The sequence below is a fragment of the Tiliqua scincoides genome, chromosome 1 (assembly GCF_035046505.1).
Source record: "Tiliqua scincoides isolate rTilSci1 chromosome 1, rTilSci1.hap2, whole genome shotgun sequence".
NCBI lineage: Eukaryota > Metazoa > Chordata > Lepidosauria > Squamata > Scincidae > Tiliqua > Tiliqua scincoides.
In genome coordinates, this window is record NC_089821.1 from 172,097,410 (window position 1) to 172,108,620 (window position 11,211).

Sequence of the window (11,211 nt, forward strand, 5' to 3'; positions counted from 1 at the left end):
GCACAAGTTCTCTTGGTGAAGCTTGGACCAGGAATCTGGCAAAACACCATACCTCTGACATTTGTACATTCAATATTAGTGAGAAAGGGCCTCCTGGTGACCTGATTGTCCAATGCTTCCTGGTCACATGGAGGAGCCTGCATGTAAGCATGCAGCTTCTTTGTGCACTAATGCGGAATGGATAGATGTTGGGGTGTACGGTCAGCATTCACACCAATTTCAGGTATGTGAGCAGAAAGCAAAAGCATGGTCTCATTTACTCAGATGTGTTCACCGAATGAGTTGGGGGCTGAACAAGTGGATAACCCTAAAGATGCCTGTGAGTTGTCTGCAGTCAAATATCCTTCCTTGCCCCAGCCATGGTGAAGAACTTAAGATTAGGCACTCTACTCTCCAAGTCAGAAATACAACCTGAATGAGTTTGGTTCTCTGTGTTTTATATTTCTGGATAGTTTTAATTTTGAATAAGCACTCCCCATGGATTGTTCAATTTCTTGTTCTGTTTAGTGTGTTTATAGGTTTTGGGAATGTAAACATTTTCGAAAAGTCATTTGACGATCAGGACTGATAAGAGGTGGCTTGTGGACAGCCCAGGTGGGTAGTCCCAACACTTAGTTGGGATAAACTAGACTTCTCTCTGCACTGACCATGTTGTCTTATTGTTTTGATGTCACTCTATTGTTGTTACATGCCAAATACATTTGAAGGGCTGCCCTTTTTTTGGTCAGTTTCTGTTTACATCCTATGTCCCAGTTCATGTACCTCTGTTGGCTAGCAAACAGTTTGCCACACCTTAATTATAATTGAATTGGGCTGCCAGATAAAAATGTTTCGCTAGCTAGGTCCAACCTGCAGGCTGCCACCTGATCATGCCTGATCTTGAAAATTTGATATATCAGCCTTCATTCTTGAAAAGAAAAACAAGAATGCTGAGTTCCAGTAGCATGCAAAAAAACACAAAAAGTGCTATATGAATAACTGAGCTGGAATATACATTTCTGGCCTGCTGAATATAAACAGCAATCAATCATTATTCTTGCAGAACAGGCTTCACCTTAGCATGAAGTGTATAACCTCCTGGTCATCTGGATGCGTTGCCCTTTATGTCAATCATTGTGCCAAGCTATTCTTGGCTAGACATTGTGCGTTTTTTGTTCAGAAGAGTTTTATCTCTGTTTAAGTGCAGGGAGCTCCAATGAAATACCACGCCTAAAGAACAAAAGCCCTAACAAGCTCCTTCTGTAAAGTGTCATTGCTTTTGAAGAAAGGTGACACTGCACCAATCAAATGTTGCCCTTGGCATGCGAGACTCTCTAAAAGTAAGCTTAAGTGAAGCTAGCTAGCAAAGGCACTTAAAAACTCTGTTTAAAAATCTAAAATTAGTAGCTCAGAGTAGGAATTAGATGGTCTAATGGTTGTGATTAGGGCCTGAAAGATGAGCAATTTTCTGATTATATCTTGCATGTCAGAAAAAATAAAACAGTCTGTCAACTCGCAGTCAAAGGACAGGCAACCCAATCCTGAGCTTCCCAGTGCACAGGGCTGCAGTGGCATCAGAATGGCTACTGCTGCATCCCATTGCCGGGGCTACTCGGGGTAAGGGAGCTTACCCCATGTAGTGACCAGACGCCCCGATGAGTCTCCTCAGATCTGCACCAGCTATTGAGTGGGTGCAGATTTGAAGAGACCCATGTCGGGTCTCCTGGACCAGGAGAGGGGATATGATATGGTGGCTGGACCTGCCGCCATCTCCTCCCCACTCTCGCCCCACTCTCGCCCCACCATACCTCCCCGCCTGTCTCCCTCCCTGCCCCAGCTTACCATTGCACTGCACAGTGCTTTCATGGAGTGCCAGAGGATGTCTGGTGCTGGCCCAGCATTGACTGTGTATTACTGCATGTTTGCAACAGTGTGCACTGCCAGTGAGCTGGCGTAGGCCCATCAGGATCGCACTCTGAATTCCATGCATTGATCAACATAACTATCCATATCCAAAACCGAGTCACCTGGAGCGTTTTCACGACTTGAAAAGACCTGAGTCATGAGCCTTTCCCTTTAAAAAGCAAGTCACAATTCCATGAAAAAAATGGAGCTGCTGCTGGGCTGTCTGTGTGTGTCGGAGTTCTCTTTGACCACTCCCCTGATGTCCCCACCCCATCTGTAAACAAGGCAGGAGGGGGTGAGACAGACTCTGTGAGAGTGGGGACTGAAGCAGCAAGAGGGAGGAGGGTCACACGCAGAAGCTGCGAGGCTCACCACGACGACTCGATCCTTTGCAGCTCTACTCAGAAGTAGTCCCATTTGAACTGGTCATTCAATGGGGCTGCCTCCTCCCAAGTAACAATGGAACGCACAGCAGCGATGCGGTTGGAAAGCATGATTGCTATGAACCTACCTCCCCCTGCTTTCTTGCCCCCTCTTTCCCTGGGCTTCTCCAGTCAATTCCAAGGCAAGAATCCCCTTGGGCTCCTCTTACCTTCTCTCATCCAAAGAAACAAATCAGACTACTCAGCCTTCGTCCAATCAGCCATCAGTTCTAGCCAGTGCACCAGGGCATGTACTTCTTTATCCAAGTGCCCGGTCCCAGACAATCCTAGCAAATCACATATTTCCTGACAGATCTATTCTATAAGCGATATTTGTACAGCATTATCCACCTTCAAGACCAGTACAATGTCAACATTTGTGGCATTGGACTGACACAACGGTAGGTCTTGATCATTCTCTTGCCAAGTCTGCAGTTTTAAGGATGGGGCTGCCAACAGGATTTTATAATGGAAAAGAATTACAGCTGGACCTGTGATAGCACCAAGCAACAAGGCCTTGTAATCTCCAGAGACTGAGACTCAGTGCTCACACATCCTATTTAAAACCAGGACAGGTCTTGGCGCAGTAATGATGAGCACAAAGAGAGTGATTTTATGTTTCTAATAGATACTTCCTCAGAGTCAGCATTTGTGTCATACACAAACAGCACAGAAAAGCCCCGCACGAGGCCTTCCGTGAGCTATTGCACTCTGTCAGAAGCAAGTGTTTTAATGAGTTGCCAGGGATTACAGTCGAGGGGAAAGGGAGATAAAGGATATGGCAGTATTCTTCAGAGTGCAATGAAACTTGGTGTAGTAATAAGAATATTTGGGGATTGCTACTACCATGTACTTGAATGCTTGTTGTAAATTTTTTTTTTTTTTTAAATAAATCACACATACTTTCAGAAGATGTTGAAGAGAATATGTTTCTCAATCCTGGTCAATTTAGTGCTCTCAGAAAACCAAATGTGCTTCACCGGCATAGTTTGTAAACCTAAGTAACAAAATATAAACTGATTATTTTTGGACGTTCAGATCAGATGATTTCTAGTTTTTACAAGTTAGAAATTTCAGTACTCAGGTCAATGAGATGCATCAGTCCCTGAATTGATAGGTTCAAGTGCAGTTCTGAAAGATCAAACCAATTCATAACCATTTGTGGTATTCATTTTGAGAGACAGTGATTTATGTTCAGACCGAAGTGCCCCATTTGGTTCAATTTTTCATTCATTTTCCAATGTATGTACATCTCTAGTTGCACATTTTCAAATTCTGAGAACTAAATATGAAATGGTTCAGTCAGAGTTGCTTGCATCCCCTTTGGCTAAATTCCTCCAATGTTCAGTCTTTGTCGTGGGGCTGCTTTTCACATTATGATTCTTCCACATCCAAATCGACATGAGTATTAGGGAAATGTACACACCTGCAGTGCAATGAAGCTTTGCAAGTGTGGGCTGACTCACACCCAGTTATATGCTCATACGGCATCATATCCACCTGGATATCATAAAATGATATCTTTGTGAAATGATGTGATTGTATGATTTCCACATGTAACAGGTACATCTATGCACATCTTATTCTATGGGAACTGACACACAAATAACAGCTCTGATATTATGAAGTGAAAAAGCAAATGGGCTATTTGATTTGGTGAATCCCTTGGGCAAGATATTGTCAGTGCAGAAAGGGTTGAGGGCGATGGGACATGCAACCAGCCCTCTGTCAAGATGACTCAGAGCCCAATACTATCCCCCCCCCCCACTGCAGGCATACCAAAAACCAGTGGTGGAGGCAGATCAGGATGCTTTAGAGGAGAGAGGGGAATTTCCCTGTCTGCTTGGTGCCCATGAGCAAAGAAGGAAGGGGGACTGTTGCTGTGTCCTTAAAATAGCTCTGCTCCCCCAGCAACAACCCTCCACCAATCCCCTCGCAGGGGAAGGGGCTCGCGTGTTCTGGCCAGGCCATACAAACTCCAATCTTCTTGCTTGTAATTGGGCGATCGGGATACTTAGTCCATTGTAAGCCTCCTGCTCTGCAATGGGTCTCCTTAAACCTACGCCATCTCTGTAGCTGGTGTCTGAGGAGACAAATGAGGTAGAGAGGCTTGCATAATGGGATAGGATCTGGTCTGCCCCATTACCACTGGATCCACCCCCTCTCACAGCCTCCCCTTCTCCCCTCCCTGCCCCTACCTCTGCCTTACCTTCTCCATCTCTGCAGCTGGGTCCAAATATTAATCCAGAATTAATCCAGAATCACTGAATTCATGCTCACAATCACAGAAGGACAATATCATTCTTCATTTTCCTCTAAGTCAGTGTTTCTCAAAATATGGGTTGGGACACACTAGGTGGGTCATAAGCCAATTTTAGGTGGGTCCCCATTCATTTCAATATTTTGTTTTTAATACATTAGACTTGATACTACAATGGTCTGTGACTGCATTTGGGGAAATATTACAACTCTGTACTTTGAACAGGCTACCATGTATATGCTTTTACCAATGATAGTAAATGGGATTTATTCATAGGTAAATGTGAGTAGGATTGCAGCCTAGGATTGTTAAAAATTTTCCTGCTTGGTGGTGTCACTTCTGGTCATGACATCACTTCCGGTGGGTCCTGGACAGATTCTCATTCTAAAAATTGGGTCCCTGTGCAAAAAGTTTGAGAACCACTGCTCTAAGTAAATATTTAAAGTGTGCTTACAAAAACTTAACCTTTTTGTCTACGTGCTAGTACGACCAGTGTTCAAATTAAAATCTTTGAGCAGAAGTGTGGCCTGCTCTCCCCTTACTATTTTGCTACCACCCTAAACTTCTGTTCTTACAAAGTTGGCTACAACTGGAGGTTATTGAATACTAAAAAGCCTAATTTAGAGGAAGTGTCTACAGGTATTGAAGGTTTTGTCTATCTTAAACATTCTCAGTAGGTTTCTTGTTGATGAGATGTCCCTGACATCTGACCTGCCTGGTACCCTCTCTGACAAGAGACGAAGATCCTTTATCAGCTGAACTCCAGAATGTCAGTCACATTAGCTTAGAATTAATCACAGGCTGTGGTGATTCTCCTTAAATTAAGAAATAAGAATTTAGATGTGAAGAATCTGTGCCCAACAGCTTGATTATTAAGAAAATTGCTGCTTATTTGCTTTTAACTTTGGTTTTGATCAGTACTGAACTAATTTAGAGGCCTCTGTAACAAGCTGAATTAGGGCTAATCCAAAGGTCTTTTAGCAAGAACTGCATTGTATATTGCCTACCTGCTGGAATGGCCGCAGAAGTGCTTTTAACATTGAAAGAGGGTTAAATTGCATCCAGTTCAACTACAGCTGACTTTTCATTAATGATATTGATAGATACAATTCAAATGCAAATTTGCATACTAGTATTTGTGTGTTTTTAAATTAGAATCACATGGTTTTTAGAATTTTTTTCTGAGTGGTGAAGCTGTCCTGTGTGATATGGCAGTCTCTGTAGTGCCTTAGGGGTCATGCACTAATATTTGGTTTTGCAAAAAAAACAACTGCTGGGATAAGCTAATACTTGATAAAGCTTTGAAAAATCTTGTGGTGCTCCAGAAATGAATGCATTTATTGTAGCTTAAAGCGTTCATGGACAAGACACCACTTCATCAGCTGTGATCAAATCTGATGGAGTTTATCCCCTGCTAACTAGATAAAGAGCTGCCTTTAAGAGCTGGCTCACTTATATTTCGAAGGGAGAGAGCAGTTTTGTCCCAGCAGCACAGTGTCTTTTCCACTGGCTGTTTTCTGGTGTGTCTCGTTGTTTTAGATTGTAAAATGTTTTTTTCTTCATTTATCCTATTATGTAAAATTTTGCAATTTTTTTCTGTTTAATAGCGGTATGTAAATATTCTTAATTTAAAAATAATGAAGTAGACTGTAGTCCATGAAAATTGATGCGACAATGAATTTTTTTTAGCCCTGAAAGTGCCCCAAGAAAGACCCTGGTATATTTTCTGTAACTGATAAAACAAAGTTACTCTTTTAGGAGTTGATAAAATATTGTCCTTTTTCTCCAGTTGAAACTCCATATTTTGATTAACTCATTCATTTTGCTTCTTTTCTGTCAATCGTATTGACATAGTATTTAAACTAGGGAAAATATACATACATAAGATCTTTATTGGCATAGAATAGGGAAATATATAGGGAATATATGAGAGCCAGGATGGTGTAGTGGTTTGGGAGGTGGACTTAGACCTGGATGATACAGGTTCAAATCTCCCCTCAGCCACAAAGCTTCCTGGGTGACCTTGGGCCAGTCACTTTCTCTCAGCCTCACCTACCTCACAGGGTTGTTGTGAGGACAAGAAGGAGGGGAGGAGCAGCTGTGTAAACCGCTCTGAGCTCTTTGGAGGAAGGGCGGTATAAAAATGTGAATAAATAAATAGGGAAATATATATAGGGAAATAAATATATAGGGAATAGGGAAAATATATTAACTTTAAAAACAAGGTAGCATGATGTCTTTTATATCTGGAATAGTTCTGTTGGCATATTAATAATAAACTTTATTTGTATCCCGCCCTTCTCCCTGAAAGGGACCCAGATACATATTAAGAATGTAAGAGAAGCCCCGCTGGATCAGGCCAAACTTCCATGTAGTCCAGCATTCTGTTTCCCACAGGGGCCCACCAACTGCCTCTGGGAAGCCCACAAACAGAAAAGAAATATTGTTGGAGTCTATGTGTTGTTTGCAATGTATCTGCATGCACAAGCCACCAAAACCTCTTATAAGAGATCCACATAACATCTGTGGCCTCCTAACAGAGACAATGCCTTTAATTCTAGTCATTTACAGGACCTGAGTTTTAAAGAGCTATAAAAGAGGAAGAGCTGTCTTGTTGATTGGATAGTCATCCTGGATTCGGAGTCAGTCCTTGGTCAAGACTTTGCAGGTCTTGTTTCTGTTGTCTTCATGGTAGCAACTTTGATCTGAATAGCTTTTTTTTTTTTTTTTTTTGCTGAACTGAAGGGCAAAGGTCATCAGGGAAAAGTCAAAGTGATATGGAGGAATGTGCCTGGTGAGGTTGGGCTTCCTCTAATTCAGGGGTGTCCAAACTTTTTGGCAGGAGGGCCACATGATCTCTCTCGCACTGTGTTGGGGGGGGAAGGAATTAATTTACATTTCAAATTTGAATAAATTTGCATAAATGAATATATTGGAGATGGAACTTATATGAATGAATGAAGGTCTTGCAATAACTCAAAGCCTATAAAAGGCCTTGCACAAAGCAAGGTCAGCCTTTCCTTTGCTGCTGCTGCTGCATCATCACAGATGTAAAACAGTGGAGGGAGCCACTCTTCCCACAGTCAGCCAGTGTGACTGTCCCAAGGTCAGCCAGTAAGCAGTGGAGGGAGCCCTCGTCCCACAGCTCATGAGAGAGCTCAAACGGCTGGCCGTCACGCTGAGATCAGTGGCATCAGGCCTGCACAGGCTCCAGCAAGTCTCCAGAGGGCCAGTGGCTCATTGGAGACTGGGATTCCCTGAGGGCCGGATTGGGAGTCCTTGAGGGCCACAAGTGGCCCCAGGGCCAGGGTTTGGGCACCCCTGCTCTAATTCTTTGCGTGGGATAAAATGGACAAGGGCTGAAGCAGAAATAGCAAGAGTGAAGGAGGCCACTATATCATTGTGGGCAGGAAGAGATGGCAGGAGAGGGGCTAGAGCTGTGGTTTTCAAACTCTCTGGGAGTTTGAAAGCTATTATTAACATTAACAGTATTTATATACCGCTTTTCAACTAAAAGTTCACAAAGCGGTTTACAGAGAAAAATCAAATAACCAAATGGCTCCCTGTCCCAAAAGGGCTCACAATCTAAAAATATGCAAAGGAATACCAGCAGAAAGCCACTAGAACAGACATTGCTGGGGTGAGGTGGGCCAGTTACTCTCCCCCTGCTAAAAAAAGGAGCACCCACTTGAAAAAGTGCCTCTTACCCAATTAGCAGGGGTAATTGCTGCAGTAAGTGCTTGCAGGGGAGGGAGGCACCGGGGGCAGGGGAAAGATAGCAACGCTATGGGGACTGCAGGGACTGGGATGTACTCACTAGTCCCTGCAGCAGCGTCCTGGGGGTGCAGGGAGCCCTGTGCAAACGTCTGCGTGATCGCTCCATTTTCACTTACTGCAGGCTGGGGAGCCCTGCAGATGCTCACGCAGGGCTCCCAGCACCTCGGGAAGGCTGCTGCAGGGACTTGCGATTACATCCCAGTCCTTGCAACCCCCCTGAGTGACGTGATCCTGGAGATCGCATTGCTGCCTTTCTCCCTGCCCCCACCCCTTAAGGGGGCAGAGGCCGGGGGCCCAGTCTGAATACCACTGGGCTAGAGATTCTCTGCTAAGTGCCTGGTATCCTACTGGTTAGGACTAGGTCTGTGGAGAACATTTGGCCAAGGAAGTTTTCAGTACACTTACAAGGTAAAACTGCTCTGCTATAAAACATGTACTGTAGATTTTTATCCTATTTTAATATTTTTTTGTCTCTTGAGCCTGCTTTTATCCTCTTTGCTGTTGCTACAGTGCACAGTGACACGATTTAGTTATGTCTGTTTTGGTTGAGTATCCTGGTTCTCCATCCTGTCATTTCGACAAATCAGATACATGAAAATGTCTCTCTGTGTGTATCATGCCTAGCATTTGATTCCACTACTGAGGGTAACAGAATGAGTGACAAAGCAAGGAATACAGCAAAAAGAGTTTGGAGCATACAAGAGACCCAATTGGCAAAGTCTTGTTAGTTCATTGTGGAATGCAACCAAATGAATTTCCTTGATTAGGATAACTACCATTAGAAGCTGTGGTCCATAATTTAGGAGTTTAATTAAATTGGAGGTTGCTCCTCAGTGCTCATTTAATAGGCATGGCTGAAAAAGCCATTTCCTCTCCATTTCTGCTTGGCAAGGCCTCAAGCGTATTAAATGAGCGCCTCATGGATTGAAACATAACACTTCCATGCCTTCTGTCAGACGTGACTGCCAGTTAGTGAAGGTTAAGGTGATAGGTACCACTTGAGTAGTATTATAACAGCTTGCAGCTGATACCTGATCATAATTATACTTAAGTATTAATAATATTTATACTTATCCAGCTGCCTGATGGATAGCCATGCAGTACTATATTTTATCCCAAGCAACTGATCAAGAGTCATGTTTGGACCATTTATGTAATAAAGATATGAAGCAAGCATGGACAAGTTGTGATCCACCAGAGATGTAATTAATGCCCTGTTTTTAATGACTTTCTAGGACTTGCTTGACAACCAACTACTTTGTTTCTGCAACTGGAAGGCCCAAATACCTGGTTGGTGGGCTATGTTAGCCTTGGTACACCACAAGAGGTGCATGTCATGTAAATACAAGAGGTGCATGTCTGAGACTATTAGGTTGCAAGGTACAGGCAGATGGGGTTGTGACTCAGTGGTAGAGCACAAACTTTGCATGCAGAAGGTCCCAATTAGTATAGCTTATCCGTATAGCTTATACTGAGTTAGATAGCCCAAAAGTCTGCTTCAGTAGCATTTTATGTTAAGCTGTTTGATTTTGATGTCTGATTATTGGTTTTTGTTTTGTTTTTTATAATTTCTTCACTTTTTCATAATATCAGTACTGACCCTACTTACTCCATCCCTGATCTGCAGCTTTTTGTCCTCTTATCTTCTCTCCACTGTTGATTGTTTTCTGACATAAGTGTAAGAAGCAACACCTTCATTGAGAATTAATTCATTTCTCACTCTCCTGTAAGAAGTAGGGGCAGCACTCACCCCAAAGCAATCTTGGCCCAGGAGAAAATGCAGTGGTTACCCAGAAAAAATACATATGATTTATAGACAGAAGGAGGTGGATGGAAGGTGGGAGTTGAAAATCTCAAGTTAAAAGGATAGGAGATGACCCCAGAAGAGAAAAGGGAATGACCTGCTACATTAAAGGACAAAAGGAAATGAGTGAAATTATAGAAAAGAAAACAGAAATAGATTAAAATGGCAAATAGGAATAGAGATGTAAGGGGGGAAAAAACAGAGAGAAGAGGAATTTTATCTTTATGGGAAAATTGATCTATTGGGCAGCTCAAGCCACCACTAACCCCCTGCACAGTGATGTAGTGGTGATGGTGCAGGCTCAGCAAAATCCTGCAGGGGGTTTTCAGTCTTGGGAGGCCTCCTTGGGGTATACCCCTGCACACCCAGTGGGTCAACTCAAAACTATAACTGGTGCTCCATAGCTGGTGCAAGTCCACATTGACCCAGGAAAGCAGATCAGGTGCAGAAAGCAGGTCAGGGTTTGGTGTGCATTGCCGGCACCAAACCTGCCCCTCTCCTGGGCCTGATACGCTCTCCCCCCCTGTCACTGCCCTGTTTCACCCACCCCTCCCCATTCCACACTCCCATGCTCCGCCCTCCCCTCATCCCATTCCAGTTCTGCAGTTGGGAAGATTGTTGAGCGGGGGACAACATCCCAGTGTCTGGTCATCTCTGTGTCCCCAATTTCAGTCCTTTCTATTGTCATAATTTCTATGAATAAGGAGCTCCACCTTCCATCTCCAGAAAAATTGTATTAGAATGCCACATTTTGCACAGGGAGGCTGATGGGAGACACTGGTACAGCAGTATGGACCCACAGTCTCTGATTACAAGGTGCTGAGCTGAAGGAACGCTGGTGGCTGTAATCCTATGTACACATACCTGGAAGTAAGTCCCATTGAACTCAGTGAGGCTTACTTCTGAGTAGACATGCCTAGGATTGGGCTGTGTGTCCCTTTTATCCTATAAAACTGCGTGCACTGAGTGCAGTCAAAAGAAAAGTATAGACCCGGCTCTCTATTCTCCCCTCCTTGTTCTTATATTGGCTAAAAGCATTTTGTATTGATTAGCAGTAATTGTGT